Source organism: Bactrocera tryoni, unplaced genomic scaffold, assembly GCF_016617805.1.
Source record: "Bactrocera tryoni isolate S06 unplaced genomic scaffold, CSIRO_BtryS06_freeze2 scaffold_7, whole genome shotgun sequence".
In the NCBI taxonomy this organism is placed as follows: domain Eukaryota; kingdom Metazoa; phylum Arthropoda; class Insecta; order Diptera; family Tephritidae; genus Bactrocera; species Bactrocera tryoni.
Window position 1 is genome coordinate 11,953,129 of NW_024396366.1, and position 16,061 is coordinate 11,969,189.

The window sequence follows — 16,061 nt, forward strand, 5'->3', positions numbered from 1 at the left end:
ACATGTTATTTTACTAGAGATGTGTTTTCTCCACGTGAGCCTTCTATCTAGGTGAATACCAAGATATGTTACTTGTTCGCTTGGGGTACTAATATATTGTTTATTTTTACTGCCGGGCACATCTTTGGTCTTAGCGAAAATGTAATATGCTTACACTTCTGTTCGTTCACGTTTATACGCCAGTTCGCTAGCCACTCTTCGACAGAACTTAAATTCTTCGCTAATATTCGTGATGCTAAAATGTGGCATTTGTTACGGCTCACTATAGCTGTGTCATCCGCAAAAGTTGAAGTTAATACATTATTAGCTGTTGGAAGATCTGCTGTATATATGATGTATAGTGTTGGGCCTAAAACACTGCCCTGGGGTACACCAGCTCTTATCTGTCGTTCATCAGATATGAAATCTCCCACTTTTACCACAAATCGTCTATTTTTTAAATAAGACTCCAATGTTTTATAAAGTTCTAAAGGTAGAATTTTTAATCTTGTATAAAGACCTTCGTGCCACACCTTATCAAACGCCTGAGCTACATCTAAAAATATTGCTGAACAGTACTCCCTGTGCTCAAATGCTTTCCTTATCTCGTTAGTAATTCTATTTACTTGCTCTATTGTGCCATGTTTCGCACGAAAACCGAATTGATGCATGGGTATTGTATTATTTTCATGGTGGAAAGGGGTTATCTTTGATAGTAATACTTTTTCAAATACTTTTGAAAGACAGGGTAGAAGACTGATTGGTCTGTATGAAGACGCATGTGTTAAGTCTTTTCCAGGTTTATCTATCAAGATAATCTGCGACTTTTTCCATGAAATTGGATAGTATCCGAAACTAAGAATTACATTGAAGAGCAAAGAGAGCACCTCTACAGCAATAATTGGTAACTCAATTAGCATTTTTGGGGAAATATTATCATATCCCGGCGCCTTTTTTGGATTAAGTTCTTTGATGATACAAATAATTTCAGAAGGTGAGGTCTTAAGAGACTCGATCGACTCTTTAGCTGTGTTGGGACTCTTTAGCTGTGTTGGGTAAGTTTTGGCAAATTGGGTTGAAATACCTTTTCTAGGTGATTTGCAAAACAATTAGCCTTTTCCTCGTCACTTCGAGCCCAATTTCCACCCAAGTCTCGTATTGGCATGTTGGAGTCAGTTGGTGGCTTCATGGACTTTTGGGCTTTCCAAAGGGAATTTTGCTTGTTTGAATTTGGATACAGCTTCTTTATATGCATTTCGGTGTTCAATTCTTCCTCACGTTTGAACGCTTTTTTTAATTTACGTACCGCAGCTTTCAATTGAAGCTGAGTGGAGGGGGATTTATCTGCCATTCACGTCTTGCACGCCTTTTTTCATTTACAAGCATTTCTATTTCTCTATTAGAGATTTTTCTGAAGCCAAGCGGATTACGAGTGTATCTTTTGTTTGGTGTTGCTAAGACAGCTGCGCTGGTTATTAATTAACTTCTCTTATACTTTCGTCAATATCACTTTCTGTATTTATTTTGTACTTAATATTAATGTGGCTACTGACGTATTTTTTATATTTTAGCCAATTCGTTTTATAAGAAGTTAGACCCACCTTTGGATTAACGAATATGGGTTGTTCAAATAACTTTATTAGTACAGGAGAATGATCAGAAGATAGATCAGTACATGTATCAGCTGTTATGTGCGATTTATCTATATTTTTGATTACAGCAAAATCAATTAAATCTGGTATTTTCTTACGATCACTAGGCCAATATGTCGGCTTACCAGGAGATATTATTTCAAGGTTATTGTGCCTATTTATAACAGTTTGATACAACTGTCGTCCTTTCGGATTAATAAGACGTGAGCCCCAGTACGTGTGTTTTGCGTTGTAATCTCCACCTGCTAGAAATATTTGACCTAGTGTTCCAAAAAAGTCTTTAAATTCGATTTCTGTAATTTTAAAACGAGGTGGACAGTATATAGCCGTAAGGTTTAGGTCACAACCCCGATTTTTTAGTGATATTGTTGTAGCTTGTAACTGTGGTGTAGCATGAGATTCTAGAGCATAATGGCTTAAACGATTTCTAATCAACACTGCCGTACCACCATGTGCTTTTCCATCCGGATGATTTGTAACATATAGTCTAAATCCCGGTATATTGAAATTATTTTTATTTGTTAAATGAGTTTCTGATATAAGCATTACATCTATGTTTTTTCAGACAGAAATCTAATAATCTCTAATTTATGTTGGTTAACACCGTTAGCATTCCATATACATATATTTAGTAAGCTCATTTTTTTACTTAATAAATTTTGCTGCATTTGATTTTGGGATTTTATTAAATCCTGGATCATGTTTTGCATGCTAGACATAAATTGTGTCATACACTGTGTAAGATTTATAATCATAGTTTCAATACCTCCATTTGGAGGATTTTTGCGGCAGTTGCATTTGCACAGTGTTGCCTTTCACCACATTAGCATAGCTTCCTTGCATATTATTATTGGTAGAAGTAATAGGTTTTGAACTTTTCTCTGAGGTTATTATAATATCATTACGGGGTGTTTGTAACATTTGGTTACGACGTGCTTGAATGCCCTGTGACAACTTCGATTTCAAATCTTTATATACAGGACAACCCCTGTAGTTAGCAGTGTGATTTCCTCCACAATTGCTGCATTTTTATTTAATTCTTCTTTCTTAAGGGTGCATTTAGAAGTGGGATGTAAATCACCACATACCACACAAACACTGCGTAGAGTGCAGTATGATTTAGTATGCCCATATTCTTGGCAGTTAGTACATTGTACCGGACCGTTTCTTTTATGTGGTTCTTCCACAGTTACTCTACGATGCAGCAAATATTTCAAATTATATATTGGATGTGTTTCATTTTTTTAAGTTGATTTGAGTTCGGCAACAACTCAATTTTAAACATTGGCTGAGGTACTTTGTTTCTATTAAATATATTTACAACTGTTTTAATTCCAAAACCGCATTCTTCTTTGACTTCACTAGAGTCTACGGCGGACTCTATACCCTTGATTACAACAACTAGGCCCTTAGAGCTCTTCAGTTGATACGAATAATAATTTTTGTTTTTATTTGACAAAAATTTAACTATTTCCATAAAACTTTTTTCAGTGTACGACAGAATTTTTGTTTCGTCTATATTGCCTTTTTTCAAAGGCACTATATGAAAATTGTTAGTGCCAACAATTTCACTTAATTTCGCAACAAGGGTATTACTGCTACGTTCGCGCAAATATATTGGAGGTGGTTTGGCATTAACGACTGTGGTGGTACCCTTCGCATCGTCGTCTGAACCATTGCTTAGTATGGCAAATCTGTTGCCATTTAAAACTTCCGTTTTAGTTTTATTTGGTGTGTCGCTTTGAAATTTTTTTGGATTGACCGCCGCCTTTGAAGGACTTAATTTCCTTTTTATATTGACGTAGCGGTCAATGCCTGTTTGTACAGACGGGCCTTTTTTTATTACGTTCTCACCTTGCGTTGTAATTTTCTTCGCTGCCTGTGCGCTTGCTGGTACGCTGGTTGCTGTCAGTGCATTTGTTGTTGAACGATTGCTGTTTTCTGCTGCTTCTGCTGACTGCGTCCTTTGCTGCGTTCCCTTTTCTTATGATCGTCGCGATGACTCATCATCGCCGTTACCCTTTTTATTGCCAGTAGTTGTTATTGTTGTTGGGTCGACAAAGCTGAAGTAGGCATTTAGGGAATGCCTACGGCCTTGCTGGTGAGGCTGCGAAGCACTCATTTTTGTTTTTATTATTATTTTTTTTTGTTTTGTTTTTATCTATTTATTTCGTGCACTATTTGCTTATGTTTATAAATAATAATTTATGAGCACTTATTTTTTGTTGATTGTTTGTTTTTATTTTATTATTATAAATTGGTTACTTTTTTCACAATTTGAATACACGGAGCGAGTTAGAAAACACGTCCGTACACCTTGAAGGACATTATGAATAAATATCCGTTGGCCGTTGAAAAATTAAGGCTATACTTTACAGGATTATTTCTGTAGTTAGTTTTCATTTACGTTTTTTGGAAATCGACCCGCGATGACGAGGTATATCGTTTTATCTGACAGCGTGAGGTTTAAGAAGTCCATTTCTAATTTTGTCTTGTGGCGTATTAGAAATGATGTTTCTTCGAAAATCGTTCGCTTACAACGGATAAAACGACTTCTGAGTGGTGATTTTAATAAATGAATTCTTTTTGGTTGAAATGCTCTGCGTTGGCCGTTGAAAAGTTAAGACTATACTTCTCAGGATCATTCATTTCTTCAAAGAAATTAATGACTTTTAGAAATATGCATATTTGCATTATTTCGTTGTCATTTCCATATTCGTAGCAATAGAATTTCTATGGCATAAGTAAAGTAATGGCCGCCGATTGTCACCCCTTGCCGCTGTAGAAGCTTCGCCTACAAACATGCGTAAATACATATGTATGTATGTATACGTATGATCGTGAATACATATCGACGAGGATTTTTGCGAGAAGCACCAGAAAGTTGTGCAATTTATGATTTTTGGCTTTTGCCATCGTCGCGAAAAGACGACTTGTTGGCAAAGGCATGCTCGGGGAGATAATAAATTATAATAAATTTTTAAAATGTGAAATTAAGTTTTCTAGTTTTCTTTCATGCAAAATGATATGCATTTCTTGGAATATCACTAAGTAGTATAACTTCATCCGCGCTTAGGGACTCCATGCACCGTTTTTTTTTTGTACTCTTTGATTGAACTTCACACCACTATTCTATGTGTTTTTACTTTAATATGAAATACTTACATACGTACAGTATGTAATGTAGTGTCCGGCCCGAGATGGAATAATAGGTACAATTACCGACTGCGAAAGTTACCAGTTTTGTGTAGGAGCCTCTTCCTTTATTCAATTAAAAATCAGTTTTGTGTAAGTGCCTTTTCCTTTATTCAAACAAAATCTAGAAATGCTGTGCCGTTGCTTCTGTTTGCTTCCCGATTCGCGATTCTCTCTAAAAAAAATAGCTGCTTCGCGATTCTCTGTAAAAAATAGCCGCTTCGCCATTCTCTCTAAAAAAATAGATGCTTAGTGATTTTCTCTTCTCTTCTCCTAAACTCTCAGCATCTGTGCAAATAGGGTAGAGAAGATAACTCGCACTTCTCCATATTTACGTACACACATATGTATGTATGTATGTATGTATGTGCGTATGACATTCTCACACAAATAATATATGCGTACCCATGTAAATCAAAAAGTACAAACATTCTTCTGGAAAAACAACAATAGTCTCAAAAATCATCATACATACTTACAATATGAGTACACATGTAAATATGCGCTTATGACATTCCCACACAAACAATGCATACACAATATACATACTTACATGCGTTTACATGTGGATATGTCACCAGCAAAAATTACAAATATTGTTCTTCAAAAAGAACAATCGTCTCCAATAGCTTCAGAAATCAATATGGCCGACGTCAAAATTTATAGTAAATTACACAACAACAAAATTTTCATTCATGAACGCAAACGTACTTTTAAAAAGCATATTCGATTCATTCATAAAAGCAGACGCCATTACATTTCCCCCGAATGCCGTGCCAACAAACGTCATTGCGCGACGATTTCAAAAGCTAAAAATTATAAATTGAATATATTTCTGAAATGTATGAGAAGGAAAAAGTGACAACCCCGTAAATATAAGTATTAAAATATATTAGAATAAAGTCGTATTCAATATTCTCTAATTTATGTATACAGTCAATCCCGGTTAAGTAGTACTCCGCTTAAATGAAAAGCAAATCCCTCCTTCATCACTCTTAACAGCCTATATTATATCTTGCTGCATCTCACGGTTTGTTTTTTGAAATACATAGAAGTTATTGTTTTAAGTTCCACTTGCTTAAGTATCCGCACTCGCTTATGTGCCATATTGCATTCTTATTTTTAACTAATTACAAAAATATCTTTGAATGCGGCACATAACCAGTATTGACTGTATTTGTCAAGGAATGTGAAAAATATTTTGTAATTCTGAAATATTTTTACGCAGCTGCGTCGATATGTATGCAAGCTCACGCATAAACATATTTACTATACATATTTACGCTGGTTTGTAGGCGAAGGTGTTTCGCTTTGTCGTCGCGTCAGTCCTTCGACACATTGACATTTTGACAAAATGTGAAGTTCGCCTATTGGTTGTCCGTGACAACGGAGTTTATGTATGAAATAATAGGTGTATATATTTACACAAAAAATTGTGTGTAGAAAAATTTCCAAACATTACGCGAATGATTATTTCAAATTTGTTTAAATGAACACAAAATTAAATACATACTTATGTGAATATGTGAACTTTATGCGTACGGTTTTTAAAATCTGTTTACATGTACACATAAATATATGCATATGAATTTAAGATTTTATCAAAACGGGATTTTATGAAAAAAAAATTTTATCATTACGGGTATGGTTTTTAAAAATCTGTTTATATGTACACATAATTACACCCATGGAGGATGGAGTCATGTGTAGAAGTTCACGCAAGTGAGGAAAGTTCTCTGATCGCCATTCTCTTGGGAGTGGCCAGAAATGATTCTTTTACATACTTATGTATGACTCAAGCAGCTCACGACTTCCGGTCTTTGACCAAGTATCCCCTGGGTAGCCTAAGAACATCCGTTTCAAGGCGAGCTAAAGTGAGAAGGCGAAACATCCCCTCCGCCGAGTTGTGCGTTGGGTTTGGGACCCGCCACGTAAAAAGACACCTCCAATGAAAGAAAGCAAAAAGCCTCGGATTAGAGACCCATCTTTTGATGAAGACCATGGCAAACGAAGTAAGGACTACGAATTAAGGGCATGCACCTGGAATGTCCGGTCCCTTAATTGGGAAGGTGCCGCTGCCCAGCTGGTTGATGTTCTCGTGAAAATAAAGGCTGACATCACCGCCCTCGAATAAATTCGATGGACGGGACAAGAACAGAGATGAGTAGGTCCTCGTGGCATTTAATACAGTGGCCATATAAAGGAGCGCAAGTTTGGCGTAGGATTCTTGGTGGGAAAGAGACTCCGTCACCGAGTACTATCATTCACTCCGGTGAATGAACGTCTAGCCACAATCCGCATCAAAGCGAGGTTCTTCAACATATCGCTGATTTGTGCCCACGCCCCGACGGAAGAGAAGGACGATGTTACCAAAGATGTCTTTTATGAGTGCTTGGAGCGCACTTATGAGGGCTGCCCCCGCCACGATGTCAAAATCGTGCTTGGCGACGTTAATGCCAGGGTGGGCAAAGAAGGTATCTTTGGCACTACGGTCGGTTAATTCAGCCTCCACGAGGAAACATCCCCAAATGGGTTGAGGCTGATCGACTTCGCCGGGGCCCGAAATATGGTTATCTGTAGTACTAGATTCCAGCATAAGAAGATTCATCGAGCTACTTGGCTGTATCCGGATCGAAAGCCACCAACCAGATCGATCATGTTGTGATAGACGGAAGACACGTCTCCAATGTTCTAGACGTGCTTACGCTCTGAGGTCCTAACATCGACTCGGACCATTATCTTGTTGCAGCCATGATTCGCACCCGCCTCTGTGCAGCAAAAAACTCACGTCAACAAACACAAGGAAGGTTCGACGTCGAGAAGCTGCAATCACAACAGACAGCAGAACGATTTTCTACTCGGCTTGCACTCCTGCTCTCTGAGAGCACTCGTCAACAATTCGGCATAAGGGAACTGTGGGATGGCATTTCAAACTCCTTACGTACACCTGCAACCGAAACCATTGGTTTTCGGAAAGTACAAAGGAACAGCTGGTACGACGAGGAGTGCCGTGTCGCAGCGGAGAGAAAACAGGCTGCCTACCTCGCAACGTTACGATCGACCACAACACGTGCGGGATGGGATAGATACCGAGAGTTGAAGAGGGAAGCGAGACGCATTTGCAGACAGAAAAAGAAAGAGGTCGAAATGCGACAGGGGTAATGCTCGAAAATTCTACGAACAAATGCGGCTGCTTACAGAAGGTTTCAAAGCCGGAGCATACTCTTGTAGAACCCCCAAAGGTGATCTAGTCACCGATGCCCAGAGCATACTTCAATTATGGAGGGAACACTTCTCCAGCCTGCTGAATGTCAGTGAACGCGCAACGCCAGGAGAAGGCGAACCCGATTCCCCAATCGATGACGATGAAGTTCGAATAGCAATTACCCGTCTGAAGAACAACAAAGCGGCGGGGGCCGATGGATTACCGGCCGAGCTATTCAAACACGGCGGCGAAGAACTGATAAGGAACATGCATCAGCTTCTTTGTAAAATATGGTAGGACGAAAGCATGTCCAGCGATTGGAATTTAAGTGTGCTCTGCCCAATCCATAAAAAAGGAGACCCTACAATCTGCGACAACTACCATGGGATAAGCCTCCTCAACATCGCATATAAGGTTCTATCGAGCGTATTGTGTGAAAGATGAAAGCCCACCGTCAACAAACTGATTGGACTTTATCAGTGTGGCTTTAGACCTGGCAAATCAACAACCGACCAGATATTCACCATGCGCCAAATCTTGGAAAAGACCCGTGAAAGGAAATCGCCGATTTCAAAGCAGGTACAATCTTTTATAAGAGTGTACAGCTGCTGGCGTGTACCGATGATATTGATATCATCGGCCTCAACACCCGCGCCATTAGTTCTGCTTTCTCCAGGCTGGACAAGGAAGGACAGAAAATGGGTCTGGCAGTGAACGAGGGCAAGACGAAATATCTCCTGTCATCAAACAAACAGTCGTCGTACTCGCGACTTTGCTCTCACGTCACTGTTGACAGTCATAACTTTGAAGTTGTAGATAATTTCGTCTATTTAGGAACCAGTATTAACACAACCAAAAATGTCAGCCTGGAAATCCAACGCAGGATTGCTCTTGCCAATAGGTGCTACTTCGGACTGAGTAGGCAATTGAAAAGTAAAGTCCTCTCTCGACGAACAAATGCCAAACTCTATATGTCGCTCATAATTCCCGTCCTGCTATATGGTGCAGAGGCTTGGACGATGACAGCAACCGACGAGTCGACGTTAATAGTTTTCGAGAGAAACGTTCTGCGAAAGATTTATGGTCCTTTGCGCATTGGCCACGGCGAATATCGCATTCGATGGAACGATTAGCTATATGAGATATACGACGACATTGACATAGTTCAGCGAACTAAAAGACAGCGGCTACGCTGGCTAGGTCATGTTGTCCGGATGGACGAAAACACTGCAGCTCTGAAAGTATTCGACGCAGTACCCGCAGGGGGAAGCAGAGGAAGAGGAAGACCTCCAAGGACCAAGTGGAGAAGGACCTGGCTTCCCTTGAAATATCCCATTGGCGCCACGTAGCGAAAAGAAGAAACGACTGTCGCGCTGTTGTTAACTCGGCTATAATCGCGTAAGCGGTGTCTACGCCAATAAAAAAGAAGAAGAATTACATCCATATGCGAATATGTGCGTCGGCTTGGTCTTCAATGTATTATCAAAACCTCTGATGCCCAATATATGTATGTATATGTATGTATATTTATTTAGGTAATAATGGAAATATGATTTTATTGTTAATTCCAACAGATTTAATGGAATTGATCATTAAATAGGTCAAATTGCACATACATACATATGCTATTGAGCTTTGTTATCAAATATATGGAGAATATCTATAAATTACATATGTATGTACATAGTCGCTTGCGCATCGTAAATATGCGAATCTGTAGGCGTATATTTCTAAACATTGAAATAAGCATCGTTTTTCTCATTTATCACTAGAAATGCTCAATTCTGCTATTTTCGAAGAGTACCCCTCCAAAAAATTAAATATCGTAAATTTGGCAACGCGGTGAACCTTCTCTATATCAGAGAATGTTTATAATAGACAGAGAACGTCTATACATAGAGAAGGTTCACGGCGAGAAGAACGTAAAAATATTTTTCGCTAACTCGGTCGAGATGGAAGTGTTTCACCACTGCCAGCTTGGCAGGAGAAATTTTAACATTTTCGCTTGAACAGAGCTGAGCGTGGAATAAAAATTATGCTCAAAACTATATATTGTATGAATTCTTTTTGTGCTTATTGATGAATACATGTGCAATTGAATATATTTAAATTAAATTACTTTTTCAGAGCAATATTCGTAGTTAATGTAAAAATAAAGCCTATTTTCTAATTATTTTTTGTATTTGATATATTCATATTTACATATTTATATAAAAAACTATCATAATATTATTTAAAAAATTAAATATATTACAATAGGGATAAATGAACATTAATCGTATATTTTATCATTCAAAACTTATATTCACATGTGTCATGTTCACTTTCGCGATATATGTATGTATATATTTCTCATTTGACACCGAAAATGATCAAATCTGCTATTTTCGAGTCTCCTGCTGCAAAACTCTGGTGAAACACTTTTAACGAACGGTTCACTTAAACACGCTGTAAGTCGACTTGCGCACGTATTTATTAAGTACATATATAAGTTCCAGATATGATGTTTTAAGAAAAATAAAAAACATATTAGGGCAATTCACAATCTGGTGCAAATGGTCTTGCATATTTGCAATTGCAAATTCGCTGTACATTTTGTTAGTGTAACACTATTAAGAACTATTTTACACATTTGCTAAAAACATGTAATCGAGCTTGAGCTAATAGATTCACTCGTTATGAATATATCGTAACGTCGACTCATCGGTTGCTGTCATCGTCCAAGCCTCCGCACCACATAGCAAGACGGGAATTATGAGCGACTTATAGACTTTGGCTTTTGTTCGTCGAGAGAGGACTTTAATTTTCAATTGCCTACTCAATCCGAAGTAGCACCTGTTGGCAAGAGCAATCCTCCGTTGGATTTCTAGGCTGACATTGTTGGTAGTGTTAATACTGGTTCCTAAATAGACGAAATTATCTACAACTTCCAATTTATGACTGTCAAAAATGACGTGAGAGCCAAGTCGCGAGTGCGACGACTGTTTGTTTGATGACAGGAGATATTTCGTCTTGCCCTCGTTCACTGCCAGACCCATTTTCTGTCCTTCCTTGTCCAGCCTGGAGAAAGCAGAACTAATGGCGCGGGTTTTGAGGCCGATGATATCAATATCATCGGTACACGCCAGCAGCTGTACACTCTTATAAAAGATTGTACCAGCTCGATTAAGTTCTGCAGCTCGAATAATTTTCTCCAGCAGCAGATTGAACAAGCCACACGATAAGGAGTCGCCTTGTCTGAAACCTCGTTTGGTATCGAACGGCTCGGAAAGATCATTCCCTATCCTGACGGAGCTTTTCGTGTTGCTCAAAGCCAGTTTTCACAGCCACATTAGTTTTGCGGGGATACCAAATTCAGACATCGCGGCCTAAAAGCAGCTCTTTTTCGTGCTTTCACGGGTCTTTTCCAAGATTTGACGCATGGTGAATGTCTGGTCGGTTGATGATTTGCGAGATCTAAAGCCACACTGATAAGGTCCAATCGGTTTGTTGACGGTGGGCTTTAATCTTTCACACTATACGCTCGATAGAACCTTATATGCGATGTTGAGGAGGCTTACCACACTGTTGTTGGCGCAGATTGTGGGGTCTCTTCTTTTATGGATTGGGCAGAGCACATTTAATTCCATATTTTACAAAGAAGCTGATGCATGCTCCTCATCAGTTCTTCGCCGCCGTGTTTGAATAGCTCGGCCGGTAATCCACCGGCCCCCGCCGCTTTGTTGTTCTTCAGGCGGGTAATTGCTATTCGAACTTCTTCATGGTCGGGCAATGGAACGTCTGCTCCATCGTCACCGATTGGAAAATCGGGTTCGTCTTCTCCTGGCGTTGTGCGTTCACTGCCATTCAGCAGGCTGGAGAAGTGTTCCCTCCATAATTTAAGTATGCTCTGGGCATCGGTGACTATATCCGCTGCATTTTTTTGTAGAATTTTCGAGCATTATCCCTGGCGGCCAGCTTATCAACCTCTTCGTAGTCACGCATTTCGGCCTCTTTATTTTTCTGTCTACAAATGCGTCTTGCTTCCCTCTTTAACTCTCGGTATCTATCCCATCCCGCACGTGTTGTGGTCGATCGTAACGTTGCGAGGTAGGCAGTCTGTTTTCTCTCCGCTGCGACACGGCACTCCTCGTCATACCAGCTGTTCTTTTGTACTTTCCGAAAACCAATGGTTTCGGTTGCAGCTGTACGTAAGGAGTTTGAAATGCCATCCCACAGTTCCCTTATACCGAGTTGTTTTCGAGTGCTCTCAGAGAGCAAGAGTGCAAGCCGAGTAGCAAATCGTTCGGCTGTCTGTTGCGATTGCAGCTTCTCGACGTCGCGCCTTCCTTGTGTTTGTTAACGTGCGTTTTTTGCTGCACAGAGGCGGGTGCGAATCTTGGCTGCAACAAAATAGTGGTCCGAGTCGATGTTAGGACCTCGGAGCGTACGCACGTCTAGAACACTGGGGACATGTCTTCCGTCTATCAAAACATGATCGATCTGGTTGGTGGCTTTTCGATCCGGAGACAGCCAGGTAGCTTGATGTATTTTCTTATCCTGGAATCTAGTACCACAGATAACCATATTTCGGGCCCGGCGAAGTCAATCAGCCTCAACCCATTTTGGGATGTTTCGTCGTGGAGGCTGAATTTACCGACCGTAGTGCCAAATATACCTTCTTTGCCCACTCTGACGTTTAAGTCGCCAAGCACGATTTTGGCATAGTGGCGGGGCAGCTCTCATATGTGCGCTCCAAGCGCTCATAGAAGGCATCTTTGGGCACATCGTCCTTCTCTTCCGTCGGGGCGTGGGCGCAAATCAGCGATATGTTGAAGAACCTTGCTTCATGCGGATTGTGGCTAGACGTTCAAACACCAGAGTGAATGATAGTACTCGGCGACGGAGTCTCTCTCCCACTACGAATCCCACACCAAACTTGCGCTCCTTTATATGGCTACTGTAATAAATGCCACAAGGACGCTGAACGGCGGTGATGTCAGACTTCACCCTAACGAGGACAGCAACCAGCTGGGCAGCGGCGCCTTCCCAATTAAGAGACCAGACATTCCAGGTGCATGTCCTCAAATCATAATCCTTGTTTTGTTTGCTGTGGTCATCATAAAAAGGGGGGTCTCTCATCCGGTTGGTATCTTTTCATTGGGGGCGTTTTTTACGTGGCGGGTCCCAAACCCTGCGCACAACCCTGTATAGGGAATATTTTGAATTCTCACTATAGCTCGGCTTCGAATGGATGTCCTTAGGCTACCCAGAGGATACTATGCCTAAAACCGGAAGTCGTGAGCTGCTTGAGTCATATGTAAAGAAATCGTTTCTAGCCACTCCCAAGTGAATGGCGATCAGAGAACTTTCCTCACTTGCGTGAACTTCTACACATGACTCCATCCTCCCTAAAAATATTATTGAACCTAAAAACATAAGTGTGCGTTACTATATCCGGCAAGCTGAATCAGCACACGCCAACACAGTCGCTTGCGACATAGGCAAGTGTCGGGTTACCGTTGCTGGCCGCAGTGGCTGGGCAACGAACTTATGCGTCAGCAGAATGTTGCAATGTTAACAAAGCTCATTGCATCATTCCAGCATTTCACAAACAAAAAGAGCAATTCTTATGTGTTTTTTGTTTTATACTAGCGGGAAGCATCGAATTCCGGAGTGCGGAGCTTTAATCCGCTAAACCTAACCTACTCCCAACTCAAGACTCCCCACAGGACCACCGATTAAGTATTACTTCGTTGCAGAGACAGGACATTTAAGTCTCCTCTATTGTGCGGACGCCTAATTTGTTCAAAAAGTCTCAGTTTTGTCATTATGGATGCTGACGCTTCGCTGACAGCTTTCCAATTGTCAGACGACTGACGCAGTGGGGTTTTTAGTTTTTCCCTTGTATTAAAAAATTGAGGGCTATAAAAGAATACATGTTCAGAGTCTTCTGCATGCTCTGTACACGTCGGACAGTTTGGACTAATGTTATTGTGGAGTCTGAAAAGGTAAATTCTAAATCACCTATGTCCACTATGTATTTGGGTCAGATGAAAGTCTAGGTCCCCTGTCGTCTGTCTATTCACGAGTGGATGCCCGATATAAGGCGGTGGGTCTAACGCCCTTTGGTTGAGGAATTCCACCGCTCCTGCCACATATTGATACTCTTGTTCCTCTCCTCTGTCTTTGCCAATACTGTTTTTTTGGCGCTGATAGATGATATAAACGCTCGGATTCTTCTCGCTTGATGTCAATGGGCGGCCTGCTAGCTAATACTTCAGCAGCGTCGGTTGATGTAGTCGGGACAGCACTTATTACCCGAATTGCAGAAAGCCAGTGCCCAGCAATTATTTGTTTAGCATACGCTTTTATTTTCATTGCCTGTATCCATACTGGTGATGCGTACAGCATTACGAACCTCACTGCTTTCACTATTAAGAATCGCTGCAACGCACACAGCCTGTATTGGTCATCATTCTCGATAGAACATTGCAAATTTTGTTTGCTTTACTGGAAGAATTCTCCAGGTGTTTTTTAAATTTTAGTTTAGAATATAGTATTACTCCCAGATACTTCAGCTGCGGCTGTGAAGTAATCTCGCACTCCCTTTTGGTGAGCTCTATTTGCTCTTATACCTTCCTGGTGCTTATGAGCAAAACTTCAGTTTTTTGCTCTGCCAGTTCCAGACTCACAGAACAGAACAAACGGCCTAGACCGTTTAAGCACTCATTGCATTCTTAGGTCAGCTAATTGTTTGACCACTGCTACCACCATGAGATCGTCCGCATAAGCTATTAGTTTTACGTCTGTTGGTTGCTGTCTTTTTAGCACCCCGTCATACCTTAGGTTCCATAATAGTGGGCCTAACACTGACCCTTGGGGTACTCCACTCGAAATAGAGTAGCTCTTGGTGACTTCGTCTGTATCAAAAAGCACCCTTCCATTTTTAAAATAACTCGTTATTATGTTTATGTGGTATTCAGGGGCCCGTATTTCATCCAGGACTTTGATTATGTGTGACCATTTTGCCGTGGTGAACGCATTCTTGACATCTAGCGTAATCACCGCGCAGTACTTTTTTGTGCCAGCTTTCCATCTTTTTCCACTTACTGCACATTTCGCAGTATCGACGACTTCTCGTAGTGCGTCAATAGTGGATCTCTTTTTATAAAGCCGTATTGTCTCTCTGATAATCCGTCGGTTTTCTGGATTGCTAACTCCAAGCGATTTCTTTTTATATTTTCGTACACTTCACCTATTGTGTCGAGCATACGCAGTGGTCGGTTCTTCAGGTGGTTACTTTGGTTTTGGGAGCAGAACAAATCGCTGTACTCTCCAAGCGTCGGGGAACACCTCTTCCCTTATGCACACGTTATACATTTTAGCGAATAGTTGAGGTTTCGAGCTTATAGCTTTGTTCAGGGCCATTTTGAGTATCCCATCCAATCCAGGCGCTTTGGTGTTTTTGATTTTCTTAGCTATGGCCAATAGCTCTTCTTCCGTGAGGGGGGGGACCTGCAGCTTCATTTCGTCGTTTAGCATAGGAAATTTCGACGACTTTTACCATAAAAGAGGCATTTTTAGGTGCTTAATTTTAAATCTCGACATACAGATTTGGTAAGCAGTTCCCAAAAGGTCAATGTTTGCTTCCTCACAGAGCTTCTCAAAACATGATTTTTTGCTCCGGGTAATTGCCGACTTCAGGTGTTTCTTGTGGCTTCTACATATATTCTTCTCTAAGGCGATTTTCGTTCGTTTCACTCCGGTTATGCTATAGACGCCGTCTGGCTGAGTGACAAAGCTTTCTCAGCGTGGAATTTTCCTCATTCCACCATTATACAGAGCGCCGTTGTGATAATCTACGCATTGTTGCATCCCATGCTGCGACCAGTTCCTTTCGCACTGTCGATACCAAGTGGGTGGCGTCGTCACCTGATGCTTTTGATGCACTCCAAACTAGCTCAAACAAGTCTGAGTCGAACTCATGTGGCTTCCAGCATCGCTTTCGAAATGTGTTTCTGCTAAGAAGTTCGGGCTCTCGGAAGTAC

General features: G+C 40.7%; 1 pseudogene; it reads left to right on the forward strand.

Moving 5' to 3' along the window:
- The first annotated feature begins 3,992 nt into the window (after nt 1–3,992).
- Nucleotides 3,993–4,195, forward strand: LOC120781871 (annotated as a pseudogene).
- The last annotated feature ends 11,866 nt before the right edge of the window (nt 4,196–16,061 follow it).